Raw genomic sequence first — 16,045 nt, 5'->3', positions numbered from 1 at the left:
TGTATATAGTTTTGACATCCACAATATATTTTGTACATTCATTGTCACTACAAACAAAATTGAATCCTATACGAAATCCCATAAGAGATTCAATAAATACAGCTATATTTAAAGGTACACCTAAAGGAGGAGATGTAACATTACTTATCTTGTTATTTGTTATTTTGATCATAAGATTCTTAAGTTTTAAAAATGCCAAATGACATCTTTAAAAGGAATTTCTTTAAACATTAATGGATTGAATAATCCATGTAAAAGGGCAAGCCTAATAAGATACATTAATTTACATAAGACCAACTTAGTCTTCCTGCAAGAAACCCATCTCTTGAACAAAGATATTGATAAACTAGCCACAAACAAATATACAGTATTGGTTAGTTCAGAGCACACTCAGAAAAAAGAGGAGTGGCTATTTTATGGAATAAAAGTATGTCCATTCCTAAAACCATTAAGTCTTATCAGGATGACAAAGGAATGTTTTGTATGGTTACAATACAAATTAATGGGAAGACTTACACTTTAATTAATGTATATTGGATACCTGGAATTGGTATTAATACAGTGAAACATCATCTTGATAAGATCATATCATTCTCTATAGGAGATATTATTTTAGCTGGTGACTTTAATTGTATACTACATGAAAGTGATACTACCACTATAGGGAAAAGAAGAATTACATCTAATGCAAAACATTTAAATGATTTTGCTAATTCTTATCATTTGAATGATATTAATAATCAGGTAGATTCAAAATCATTACCATACACCTTTTTTCTAACAGATACAAAACTTATTCAAAAATAGATAGGGTCTTTATTTCTAACCAGATGGTAACAGATTTAATTAATTCCAAAATCATTTCATGTCCTATATCTGATCATAATTTAATTGTTTTTGAATTCATGATAAAAAATACTCATAATGTTCAGATCAAAAGGATACCAGCATACTTAACTCAACTAAAAGACTATAAAAAATATATACTTTCAGAAGTAAAACATTTTTAGACATAAATAATACTCCTGAAGTCTCCATTGTTTATGTTTGGGATGCCTTAAAATCATATCTATATGGACAAAGTATCAGATGGTATAATAATAAAAGGAAATCTTGGGATAAGGAATTGTTAGATATTCAAAGTAAATTAGACTCTTATAAACATAATAATAAAGAAAATATTATGGACAAGAAAGTTATTGAAGAAATAAACAAACTAAATGAGAAATACAAAGAAATTTTAACTCATAAAGTTAAAATAACTTTAGAGAAATACAAGTTTTGGCTTATTCAATAAGCCCCAAATACTTACATAGACTTAAAAATAAAACAAAAGGTTGAATAAACAAAACCATATCAAAGAAATATTTTCTCTAAGGAAAAGAAGAATGTTTCTAGTATACCAGAAATACTAGATGAATTTAGAAATCACTTTCACAAAATTAACCATAATAACATTAACATGGAACCTAAAGATAAAATAAAGGAGTTTATAACCACAAACATGAATAAAAAGCTTAATAAACAACAGATTAAACTATTGGACAAGAGTATTTCATATACAGAAGTTATTACACAAATAAATAAGCTTAAATCAAACAAAGCGCCGGGTAATGATGGTATTATACCAGAGATATATAAAATCCTTTCTAAAAGTACATATTCATTAATACATAAGGTTTTATTTTGGCCCAAACTGAGTTAATAACCCCCCCATCTTGGCAATATACATTTATTTCGCCAATTTTAAAACCTAATAAAGATCCAACTAGATGTTCTTCATATCGCCCATCTCATTACTTAATGTTGATTATAAAATGTTTATGAGTATCTTTGCTGATAGATTGAAGACAATCATTCCCGACATTATAGATATAGATCAGACAGGCTTCATTGTAAATAGAAATACTTTTGATAATATAAGAAGAACTTTAACATTAATAGATTTTGCAAATAGGAAAAAGAAAGATTTAACACTTATTAGTCTTGATATAAGTTCAGCATTTGATTCAGTAAGTTGGGAATATCTGTTTACCTTAATGAAGTGCACAAACTTCTCAGATGCATTTGTAAATCTAATTGAGCATTTATACAAAGGAACGTTGGCTTATATTAAGGTAGGAACATATGTTTCACAAAAAATACCCATTCTTAAAGGTACAAAACAAGGATGCCCACTTTCTCCACTATTATTCACTTTAGTAATGGAGCCTTGGGCTAATTTGATCAGAAACAGTACTGACATAGAGGGTTTTGAAATAGATGAAAATACAACATCCAAAATTCAACTTTTTGCAGATGATGTTCTAATTACATCAACAGGATCTAATTCTTCTATGCAGTCTCTATTTGATGACATGATGAATTTTAAAAGTATTTCTGGTTTAATATTCAATGAAGAAAAAACTAAAATACTACCTATATATACACGAAAAAATATTCTCATTAGTGATTTTACTAAATATGTACCCAATTCAGGTCAGATAACTTATTTAGGTATAATACTATCTAAATATATTAAATCTATTATATATAATAATTATAATACCTATTTTCTTAATATACAAAATCTTTTTAATACCTGGAATAATATGTTTTTTACTATGGAGGAGAGACTTACAATTATTAAAATGATAATATTCCCAAAGATTTTATACTTAATACAATCAAAAATACTTCCACCTACAAAAATAATTATCAAGAAACTGAATACACTAATGTTAAATTTCCTATGGGCACCTAATAGACCTAGGATTGCATTAAAGAAACATACTAATAGCTGGTCTCAAGGGGGTATTTCTTTTCCAGACTTTAATTTATATACTATCTCTTCTATTGTAAAAGTTATTACTTTATTAATAGATCAGTCATATGTCACAAAATGGAAAGATTATTGGGAGCTAATTAGTATGCACTTCATGAAAATCTCCTTAACACATAAAAATATGATTGTAAATAACTCCATGTTATGGTTACTAAAGGAATTTTGTACTTCACCTATTACACCTAAACATATGGTTTGTTACCCATTAAATATTATTATTAGTTATCGTAACTTTATATTCATGCACCCTAAGTATAGGGAATGGAATTTTATTGTATTCCCTATAATGTATACTCACGGTATGCTTTTGTCATCTACTTCTGACGGAACTCATTTAGCTATAGATAATGATCTAAAGTACTGGTATCAGTTGATATCTGATAATAAAGTTAAAAATCTAGATTTCTTAAAACAAGAATTTGATCTAAGAGAAACTTGCTGGTTAGAGGTTCAGACCTTTAGACAACATCTCATTAATAAAATAGATCTAATGTCTATAACAGTTAAAGAATCTATTCCAACACTGATTGATTACTTGATATTAAATTTACAACATAAAGTTTCTGATAAAGGTAAACTTTCATACATACATAAAATTATCAGACAAGAAACTTTTACAGTGTAGATTCATACTGGAATTATTTCACTTCTATTAATGGGGACCCACCAAATCAACAAGATAAACAATATATATTGGAATCTGCTTATAGAACTACGTCTTCCATTGTCTGGAGACTTTATACATGGACATTTTTACATAGATCTTTTTATACACCTTTGATGATGAATAAAATAAATAATAAAGATAATTTATGTAAGAGATGTAATGTAGAAATTAATGCTGACTGGGCTCATATGTTTTATGACTGTATAAAATTGAAAGAATACTGGAAGTCAATTAATGAATTTTTGCAGGCTCTTTTTACAGATAATTTCATTATTTCTAAATCTCTTATATTATTCAACACACCTGTACCTCAAAGTGTTAAAAAGGTTAAGCTTCCCTTGTTATGGTCTATTCTAGCAGTGGCTAGGAAAATAATAACTAGAAATTGGATTTCAGATACACCTCCTTCGTTCAATAAATTTAAAAATGTTATGAATATAGTGTACCATATGGAAATAAACACAATTAGGACAAGAACAAATAGAAAAACATCTTATTATATTGTATGGGATAATTTACAAAATTTGTTAAAAAAATTTTAATTTCAATAGCATGGTATTTTAGTTTAATTAATTGATCTGATTGTAGTGGATGTCTTTGTAAATACTTTAGTTGTTTTGTTGAATATTATAATAATACCTATTTTTAATTACTTGTATAAAATTGTTATGATATTTCTCTTATATGTTAAAACAATAAACCTGTTTTGAAAAAAAAAAAAAATAACTGTATACAGTCTACAAAACTAAGTCACTGCACTCTAATATACCCATCAAGACACCAGAATCTAAATTGCAACTAAAGCAAGAAACTAAACTAAAAAAAATTCTTATTATGTGACCAAATCAATAAAGACTAAAATAATAAGGTTAAAATAGCATGTTTTGAAATGACACATACAAGTTTTAACATTCTGCAAAGTCTACGAATCTAAATTAGTAAACTGCTTATTCAGTTCAGTTGTGACCTGGGCAAGCCAATCAGGCACAAGCCCATTTTCTATGGTAAACCAGGAGCATTGTCTGGTTAAATTAGTTCTTAGCGTCATTCATCGTACAAATGGAAGCCAAGAGAAACAAACCCAGAACTACAGCATCATAGCAAGTTCAAGGCAACTGAGTCTGGCAACCATTTTGCATTGCTATTTCCTACCCTAGATTGTACCTTCCCTTTCAAGGAGGCTTAAGCCAGTCAAGCCTCAGTGAATTTATGAATGCCCATGTGATTATCTGTGTCACATTTGAAGGAAGATAGTGTATCATACTGCTTGATCTGCAGAGGGAATCTGTTCCAGAGGTGAGGTGGAGTCTGAAAAAAAAACTGTCTCTCCACCTTGTTTTATTAGTCTGCTGAAGCAGATTTAGATGTCAGGTTATGATAATTATGGAACTGTTTGACTTGTGAAGGTACAGGAGATCCTAGACCACTGGGTCCCTGATTGCATAGAAGGTGAGGCATGGATCTCCTTTGTGGAGTCCCTATGATACTGAAAAAAGGAACAATGTTTCTAATATTTTCTGATAGCTTATGGAATTTAAGCCCACAATTTTCTTAGCCACAAACCTTTGGGGCATCTCCAATTGCTTGATATAGCTCGAAAAATATATCCCAAAAAAATTGTGTTCTGAAATAGGTCTATCAGTGCTGAATATATGGGGATAATAATCTTATTAGGTCTAGGTGATATTGCTTTGGTCAGTGATGACTGTGCTGAGTAGGAGGATTTCCAGTCAACTGTGGTTACCTGGTGATCAAAGGAGAGGTAATTAGCAACCCAGGTTTCCAGGTTTCTAACTACATGTTTATTTTAAATAGGGTTATTGGCTATATTGTATGCTGGGGGAAGGGGGTGTCTACTGAATGCAACAATGTTGCACTTTTTAGTATTTAACATAAGTATAAGTTTTGATGAAGGACTTGGGCATTAGATGGGAATTTGAAAATGATTCCCAAGTTGCAGTCATCTGGAAATTCAGTTAGTCACTGATCTTGGTTCTTTATCTGGAGGTCAGAAAACTAAATATCAAATAGAAATGGTCCCAGCAATGAGCCTTTTGGAACACCTCTAGTTACCTTCATACTTTCTGACATTGTCCCTGCTACTCGCACTATGTGGATTCTGTCTTTTAACAAATTGGCTATCCATCTTATGACATAGGGATCTAGTTATAATGTATTTATTGTATTAATTAGCTGTTATGAGGGATGGTGTTACATGCCTTAGCTAATTCAAGAGAAGCTGTGTTGACACTCTGACTGTTGTTCACACAGGGATCTATAATGCATTTAGTGTATTAATTAGCTGTTATGAGGGATGGTGTCACATGCCTCAGCTAATTCAAGGTAGGCTGTGTTGACACTGTGACCACTGTTTACTGCCTTTCAAAAATGTTTACAAGATTTATTTGACAGGATCTATCTTTTATCAAACCAAATTACTGCTGATCCAGTCTGATGAAATTCTTAATGTCCAGGTTAATTAAGTCATTTATATTATGTTTCAAGGCCTTCCAAATGGGACTCATCAGACTGATGGGCCTATAATTCTATAATTCTTGGGTTCTGCACTGGGCCCACCATTTTGGAGTGACATCACCAGTGTTGTGCACCAGACTTCTGGGACAAAGCTTTTTACTAGGCTCAGGTTAAATAGCTTATTGAGTGGTTGTGTCAGGGCATGTTTAGCATTGCTTATTAGACAAATCAGTATATTATTCAGTCCCATGTAGAAGGTATTTTTGATCTTGGACAGCAGTTTCAGTGTATGCTTTTTTTATGATGGGGTGTTGAGAGATACAGCGATAGATGGCCTTAAATAGTCATCTTAGGAGAAAATTTTGAATTGACTTTATTTGCTAGTATTTTAACACTATCCATCAGGTCTGAGTAGGTTATGCCATTTTGTAGGAATTCTCTGCAATGGTGGATGTTGTTTCTTAGTTTTCTAATCTGACTAAAAAATAATTGAAAGTTGTCCTTTGCTTCAGATACTAACCTAAGCTCATGAGGTGCTTTGGTAGATTTAATAATCATAGGTTCATATGTTCATAGGAGATTACTAGACTTATAGCTTATGGGTCCTTACAAGTCTCGCCAATATAACCCAATCTTGCCCAATATATGGCCCCTAGGGGAAAGAGGATGGCATGGATTTGTGCCTGTGCATTGAGTATCTTACAAATTGCCTCTGTCCATAACAGACATAAGCACTACCACAGGTGTGAATTTGTGATTCCCCATCCATTGATCCAAACTGCATTTGAAGAAGGCCAGGGAAAAGCTCTGCTTAATGTGAATAGGAATCACAAAAAGCCACACAAACTGGTGAAAACAAAAAAGCCAAGGGATAACGTCTCCAACAAGCATACGATACAGCTGCAAGTAACTCGCTGACCAAATTCAATAGAGGATTAAAATGAAGCAACGATGGTTCAGAAGAATAACGTTAGAACTTTAATTATGAACAAGCACTTTCGGAGGGATTCGTATCTCTCCTTCCTCAGACGAAAATGAAACGTTAATTTGTTACAACTACCCCATTAAATAGGGTAACACTTAGTCAATCAGCAGGCAATCAATTAAGTTCAAATTAATTCAATTTAATACCATGCCAACCTTCTAAGTTGCATAAAAACATTGTGTTTAAAAAGTCGGCTTGCTCTTTTACCTCGTCTTAGTTTTTTTATGTATAAAAACATGACTTTAAAACTGCAAGGTATTTGAAACCTACAGCTCTCTCGTGCACCTATTGTCAATGCCTATATTTAGGCTACTCAATAACCATTAAAAATATGGCAATAAAAAACTCATGCCAGTAAAAAACTACTACCTATGCAAATATTGTAACTGTTACTATGCTTCCAAATCGGTTGTTGTTATACTAACCCAACCGGACTGGAAGCACTATTACCGTTTTTCTTGTACAATGCTTTTATTTATAATTTAAACTACCCAGTTTAAAACACAACTAATTGTTTTAATGAATGCATAAATAAATTAATTAATCCATTTTTCTGTATGTGTGTCTAAATATAATGTATTTAAATACATATAAATTATGTTTTATTTAGACTGTCCAATCGAAAAATAAAAAACTATTTAATATTAATATTAACTGTCCCCAAGGTGCGATACACCAACCTTAAAAACACAACTTACAATATTCAATTTTCATAACTATAACAATGTTAATAAAAATCTAATTAAAAGTAGTTCTAAAATCATGACCTCATAAAACATTAAACATTAATACAATAAACCATGCCATCCATACTACAACAAACCTACTATAAACTTAATATGTGTATGAGAAGAATATAAAAATGTAAAACTAGACAAATTTATTTTACATTATTGTGCCTTAACACAGAACCACTCTAAAGATGATTATACACTTTGTACACCAATTAGTATCTAATGAAGCGATTTCGCTTACCTGCATATTAAAACTCTTAACCCTTAGGAGATAATCTATTACCCTGTAGATACTAATTGGTGTACAAAGTGTATAATCATCTTTAGAGTGGTTCTGTGTTAAGGCACAATAATGTAAAATAAATTTGTCTAGTTTTACATTTTTATATTCTTCTCATACACATATTAAGTTTATAGTAGGTTTGTTGTAGTATGGATGGCATGGTTTATTGTATTAATGTTTAATGTTTTACGAGGTCATGATTTTAGAACTACTTTTAATTAGATTTTTATTAACATTGTTATAGTTATGAAAATTGAATATTGTAAGTTGTGTTTTAAGGTTGGTATCGCACCTTGGGACAGTTAATATTAATATTAAATAGTTTTTTATTTTCGATTGACAGTCTAAATAAAACATAATTTATATGTATTTAAATACATTATATTTAGACACATACAGAAAAATTGATTAATTAATTTATTTATGCATTCATTAAAACAATTAGTTGTGTTTTAAACTGGGTAGTTTAAATTATAAATAAAAGCATTGTACAAGAAAAACAATAGTGCTTCCAGTCTGTTGGTTAGTAACAACAACTGATTTGGAAGCATAGTAACAGTTACAATATTCACATAGGTAGTAGTTTTTTACTGTTATGAGTTTTTCATTGGCATATTTTCAATGGTTATTGAGTAGTCTAAATACAGGCATTGACAATAGGTGCACGAGAGAGTTGTATGTTTCAAATACCTTGCAGTTTTAAAGTCATGTTTTTATATATAAAAAACCAAGATGAGGTAAAAGAGCAAGCCGACTTTTTAAACATAATGTTTTTAAGCAACTTAGAAGGTTGGCATGGTATTAAATTAAATTAAATTGAATTTAATTGGTTGCCTGCTAATTGACTAATGGTTACCCTATTTAATGGGGTAGTTGTAACAAATTAACGTTTCATTTTCGTCTGAGGAAGGAGAGATACGAATCCCTCCGAAAGTGCTTGTACATAATTAAAGTTCTAACGTTATTCTTCTGAACCATCGTTGCTTCATTTTAATCCTCTATTGAATTTGGTCAGCGAGTTACTTGCAGCTGTATCATATGCTTGTTGGAGACGTTATCCCTTGGCTTTTTTGTTTTCACTAATGTGAATAGGAAGCCTGTTCTAAAGAATGGGGTGTCTGAGACACATATCTTTGTCCAGCATGTTTTGTTTGAGTTGCTGACTAAGTTTAGATCCCAAGGTCAGGTGACACTCATGCTGTTTGACTTGGATACGTAGGTGCTCCATTAGGCTGGATTTGCAGGTCAGGCATAGGTCACCCCTTAATTGTCTGTAGGAGATAGAGTAAAGGGATAGGGCTTTTACTCTATCCACATAGTTCATGTTGTTTATACCCTGTATTTTCTCTGTGAAGAACCTCTGAAGTTGCTGTAGCTGATGTAAGCACCTAGTCAAGTACATGCCAAATAGTACAATGTGCTTGATTATTGGTTTAATGAAGGCTGAGAACAGTGGGACTACAATTTCCTTGGATCTGGATGCCATACCTTTACCAATATGTTGTGCGATATAAAATAATTTCCTCACCACTGTGGACACACAGCTGTCAAATTGTAAGCTACTATCTATCTGCATACCTAGATCTCTTACCTCTGAATCTTCTCTAAGGGGCGTACTATTGATGTTGTAATTTGCAGGGGTGTTTGACTTCCCAAAGGGTATGATAATGCTTTTTTGTGCAGGAACCTTACATAAGTATTTTTTCAAGTGAAAATCCAGAAAGATGCCAACATTACTTAAATAGGAACCCACCCCAGAAATAATAGGCCTACCAGGGGGCTTAGTTAACATTTTATGTATCTTAGGCAAGGCATATATGATAGGGGTTACTGTTTTTTTGATATATAACTTATTCACATCCTTTTGGTCAAAAAAACCCAAACACTCTCCCATTTCTAATAATGGCAACAGCTCCTCATTATAACTTATTACAGGGTTCCTAGATAAACATTTATATTCATTTTGACATCTCAATATATCAGCTATCATTTCACAATACATTTGTTTATCCAAAATGACCCAGTTTCCACCTTTATCAGCACATTTAAATATAACCTCAGTTTTTAACTTTTTTTAAATTTTTAGAGCTAGCCACTCATTCTTAGTTAAATTGAAAAACGTATTCTGCTTCAAAAACATACTAAAAGCAGTGGAAATTTCCTTATACACAATTTTCTGAAATAATGCAGGATGATATAGTCTGGTGGCATCAGAGTAGAATAATCCACAGTCCTACCTGTCATAGTTTCAAATGTATGGTAGGATATAAATAACGAAAGTGATAAGATGTAAAAGGGTAAGGAAATAGAGTAGAGTGGGGTATAATAAGACTGAAAGCATAGTGGGGTACTGAGTCATGTATTACACATTCACCCCTAGAGACAGGGGTAGAGATTGAGTAATGGGTGGATACTTAACTGGGTAGTGGCGGAGTTAGTTAGGGTTGGAACATGGACATAACCAATGCATTGTAAAATACTGTTTGAGGCCTTTTTAATTGAGTGAGCAAGGGTACTAGAGTGAGATCAGATGGAAGTGAGTTCCAGGTTTTTCTAACAAAGTTGGAAAACAGGGAGTCTCCAACTGAGTTGTTAGATTTGTATGTTTGAGCCAGCAGTTTGTTAGAAGAATGAAGTGGCCTGGAGTTATAATAGGAATTGATGAAAAAACTATGAAAATAATAAACATCTATTTACAATTAACACCAGAGTTTCAACACGGGGAATATTAAAATAACACAGATGAATAGATTCGCACAGATACAGAAAAAGAGTGTTTAACTAATCTCACTATATTTTCCTGACTGATCTAAAGAATTACTTTTCCCTGGTTACTTACTAAAACAAGGCAAAATGAAATGAGTGAGTAATCCTTCTTTGTCAGGTTCCAAAAGCAGACCACCTTGAGACTTCTGTCTCATCTAGTATTAAAACATTATTTCAGTGCTGGATTACTAGATGACATCACATACATTTGGGCATGTGACACTGGTTCCCACACTACCCCGCTTTACTAGAAACTGAACCAGAATCTAGCACATATATGTCAATAATACACACAGAGCTTTGGAAAGATATGTTATAGCATCTAGAAGCTATAAAACCATTCCAAAACTTCTACACTTCCACGTTAGCAACTAGTTCACCCCTAAGAAAAATACAGTAGGATTCCTAGTCCTGGTTTTCACAGACATTTTGTGTCTGGCTGCAATCAGAACTGTAAGATACAATCTTTATGGCCTAAACCAGGTAATTTAATTTCAGACTATTTTTCAAAGTTAGCTGGACTGAAATTAACCTCTTCTCTTCCAGTATCTTCTGTTACAATATATTCAACAGTTGCAATACAGTCTGGCATACAGTTGTATTTCCTTTCTGTCCTGCAAGACCCACTGCTGGTACATTTTTAACACTAGCAGCTTTACAAATTCATTTTTCAACACAAACATCTGTACAAATCAGTTTCATGTACAAAGGACATATAATTCTTTACAAAACTCCAGCTAGCTATGCTGGCATATGCTACACATCTACTACCCTAATTCTCCTGACATAGTTGGCAATACCTCACATCATCACAGTGACCATCTACCTTCCTTCAGCATCAGAATAGCTAAATATTCTCCTAAAAAGCATTTATGCAAACCAATCAAGTACCAAATAAAATTTAATCTAGTGTCCTCTCTACACATACTAAAATCTACTAACTGGACTATCCTAAAACTCTTACTCTTGATGAAGCTGTAAATCGCTTTAATACTACATTCTTGAGCATTCTTAACAGCTTAGCTCCTACTCCAATAAAAATAATCAAAATCAACCATTCCCTCTGGCTGTCAGGTGCCACCAAGCAACTAATTCCCTAGGAAATAAAGCATAGAAAAAAGGGCTAAAAATAAAATTAAAAACAATTTACAGTATTATAGGCAACTTCATAATAAAGTCAAACAGCTCACCATTTCCTATAGAAAGTAATTCTATACCTACCAGCAATCTAATAACTCTCACAGCCAAAATATATTCTGGTCATCAATCAATTCACTTCTTAAATCGGGCACAGAACAAGTTTCTAGCTCACACCCAGATAAATTCCCTTTGAAAATTGCCACCCTCTTTAACTCTCACTTCATCAACAGCATCTCTAGCTTACTGTCAAACAATGCACACCTTCTACCATCAGTAAACCAATCCTCTGCCTGCAACACTTCTCTGCCAAGTACAGCTAGTACTAATGGTACCCATTGCCCTACTACATCTATTCATACCTTTTCACTTCACCCAGTGTCTACCACCCTTATAAAAAACTTCTAAAACTCAAACCTATTTTTAATTCAGCAGACAATCTTCCTGTTCAATACCTCAGGCTTACTGCTGAGTCCTTAGTCAATATTCCTATAAACAGATCATTCACAGAATCATATGTCCCAGGCATCTAGAAGAAGTAATTTATTATTCCTGTACACAAAGGGGGTAATTCCACAGATCTATATATCCCTCCATTGCTATCTTATTACCTCTGTCTAAAATAGTTGAAAAATATATCCAATACATAAGCCAATAATCTTCTCCACAACAAACTATTGTCCCCAACCCAGCATAGTTTCAGACCAAACCACAGTACTTCAACTGCTCTGTTATCCTCCATGGACACCTTAAACTATGCTAGATCATTTGGTCATCTTGTATCTGCACTGTTTTTAGATTTCTCTAAAACATTTGATACAGTTTCTCACAGTAATCTCTTATACCTACTTTCATCACTATGCCTCGCATCCAGCTCCCTGGCATGGTTTCAAAGTTATATGTCTGATAGACAATGGTCAGTAAAGTGGCAAGGCTCCCTTTCCTCCTTCACTCCAAACATCACTGGAGTATCCCAAGGGTCCATCCTTGGGTCCCTACTTTTCAATATCTTAATAAACAACCTTCATTTATCCTCCTGTCAAGCCACTCTAATCCAGGTCTATATTACATAATCAAACTTTCAAAAGTTCAGCTGTCATGTGGTCGACATCATATGATCGAACTTTTAAAAGTTCAAACATCTAATAAAAAAAAAAATAAACTACACAAATAACCTACCTGAACTTTTTAAGCAGGGGGGCAATTCCCCCTGCACCCCCACCCCCCACTCTTTAAATATACCAACTCTGAGATTGCACTACAGTGCAGAAAAGGGAAATCTTCCCATTCCGCTCTGTAAAGAGATCTCCGTTAAAACGTTTGAACTTTCAAAAATTCGATCATATGGTGTTGACCATATGACACTCGAACTTTTGAAAGTTTGATTATCTAATATAAACCCCTCTAATCCAATATGCTGATGACCCAAATATTATCCGCTCCTCAAATAATGTAGCAGGTCTGCAACAAGTTACCCAAGAAGCATTTTCATCCATTGAACTATGGTTAAATAACTCCCAAATATTACTTAACCCCAATAAATAACCTCCAAACTCTAGATCCCACCCAGTTCGGGTTTGTGAAAGGCAGATCATGCCTCCTGAACCTGATCGACTTCTTTGAGGCAGTCACCAAAGCCGTAGATGAGGGTAAGGTGGTTCACACAGCCTATCTTGACCTCACCAAGGCTTTTGACACCATCCCTCATTCTGGAATTATAGCTAAACTCACTAAACTAGGCATAAACACTTACGTCACAAGATGGGTTGCCAACTGGCTCACTGACAAAACCCACACTGTAAAAGTTGCAGACTCCAAATCTGACCTCAAACCGGTGACAAGTGGTGTACCACAGGGTTCAGTCCTGGGACCTCTCCTGTTTGGTATCTACTTCTCTGAAGTACAGGCTAACACAGAAGGCCTCTGGCTAACAAAGTTCGCAGATGACTACAAGCTAGGAATCATAGTCAAGTTCCCAAATGATGTGAACATCCTACAAAAGGGCCTTGCTGTGACAGATGCCTGGTGTCAGAGCCATGGCCTCAAGCTTAATGCCAAAAAGTGCAGTTTCATCCCCTTTGGTAAAAACTCTGTACCCATGAACTACCACATAGGCAGCAATCTACTTAACACTGAATGTGTGATAAGAGACCTTGGGACCCAGGTGGACAGTAGTCTTTCCTTTGATAGTCACATCACCACAGTAGTCAGGAAGTCCTATGTGGCACACCTCATCATAAAAGGGTTCTCATCCAGGAAAAAGAGGTCATTGTTCCCCTCTACTCAACACTCATTATAGAGTACAATGCCCCTTTTGGAATGTACCTCACAAGACATCTGCAGCAGCTGGAAAACCCACAGAAGTACCTCACAAAGAGGATTACTGGCCTCAAACAAATGCCCTACACTGACCATCTAAAAAAACTCCAGCTTTATTCCATAGCATATCGCCTACTCCGAGGTGATCTCTGCCTAACATATAAAGCTATGTCAAACCCAGAGCTGTTGGACATGCTACACCTAAAGAAATCCCAGTCCCTCCAAGCTACATGCTATAGGGACCTAAACCTTGTCATCACAATAAACAGGACATGCTGGAGGGACAGATTCCTGTCCCAGAGACTTCCCATACTCTGGAGCAAGTTACCCATTTATGTCAAGCAAAGTTCTTCATTAGCACTCTTCAAGAAAAATCTTGATGAGTGGATGGGAAATAGGAAATACACCCTGGGGATCACTTCTGTGTCTCTGCTTGACAGTGGCACAGGAAAATAACTTTCTTGGGTGGCGTAAGCCAGGGAACCTTGCTGGCTAGGCTTACATAGGCCCTTGGGCTGATAGCCTAGTACCTACCTATGAACCTATAAAACAAAATTTTTACTTTTTTTCCTTAATGGACAAACAGGAAATCAATCAAATTTCTAAAGTTATTCCACAAATAGCAGTCTAAATGAAGCAGTTCCACACACCATGCTGCTAAATGTAATCATCGATGAAAACCTAAAATGTGACCTTTATATACAAAATAACATAAAAACACACCAGAAACTAGGCATGTTCTACAGGTATTAATGTTTTCTTAATAGGTCTACAAGAATCATACTTGAAAACACCTACTTACTACCTTCCGTCCTGTATGGTGCTAATATCCTTACTAATCTCAAGCTCTCTCTCTTATCAAAATTTGAAGCCTGCTATAACAAAATAGCAAAGTTTGTCACATGTTCTACCTTCTCTACTCTCCACTGTATTTCACTTCAGTCACTACAATGGCTCAAGCTACCACAACATTTTAACATATTACAAGTCTTAACTGCCCACAACATTATTTATAAGCCACTGCCTGCCCTGCTCTATCTCCCCACTAGATCTCTAAAATCTAAAGACAAACAACTTCTATCAGTACGCAAGTCCCAAAAAAAAAGCCAGAAAATGCCTCTACTCCTATTCCATTGAAAAAACCTAGTATAATCTTCCTATAAATATCAGAACAAACGTCAACTTTCTCTCATTTAGGTGTGCCTTAAAAGTATTCTTAAGCAAAGCATGGATCTGTTCCTGCTCTAATCCCACTTAATATTATACCCCTTCACTTTAACTACCTTTTTCAAGTACCTTTTCTCTTCAGTACACCTTCTCCTTTCTACTCCCAACTTTTTTTTATTATTATATTTCACTTTCTATTCCTCTTATGTTATCACTAAACTGTATTGTCTTACTGTTCTTTTCTTCAAATAATTAATTTTGTTATATTTCCTTACTGTTATCTTAGTAATCAACTGACATTTCTTTTTCCTCAACTTGTTGATTTATATTTCATTATTATACCTTGTCTATGACTTCTGTTACTAATTGTATATTTTTGGAGCTTTTCTCCCTGTGTCTTTGCTGAAAATGGGTTCCTTGGATCCCAGTCAGAATTTCCTGGTAAACAAATGTCAAATAAATAAATAAATAAATATTGATATAGTTTTTAGTTTTAAGGTAGATAACATGCATTAGCAGCTCATAGCCTTAGTTATCAAAAACTAAACTGCCAGACATTTTTCCAGTCCACTAGTCTATAAGGCATCAGAATGTGGACTGCAGTTCAAGCATTGAAATCAGCTGTAAACCAACACCTAACCAATATATTTAAACATGAAACCAGCTAGCAAGCTCTTAATAAGTAAAT

General features: G+C 33.9%; 1 protein-coding gene across 1 annotated transcript in view; it reads left to right on the top strand.

Moving 5' to 3' along the window:
- The window catches only part of SASH3 (SAM and SH3 domain containing 3), an 842,462-nt gene that overhangs the window by 287,003 nt on the left and 539,414 nt on the right, over positions 1-16,045 (top strand). The gene's annotated exons all lie outside the window — the stretch shown is intronic.

Source organism: Protopterus annectens, chromosome 15.part0 (assembly GCF_019279795.1).
Source record: "Protopterus annectens isolate FY-2018-M chromosome 15.part0, PAN1.0, whole genome shotgun sequence".
Taxonomy (NCBI): domain Eukaryota; kingdom Metazoa; phylum Chordata; order Ceratodontiformes; family Protopteridae; genus Protopterus; species Protopterus annectens.
The sequence above is the reverse complement of the archived record's forward strand: the minus strand, read 5'-3'. Positions and strand labels throughout refer to the sequence as shown.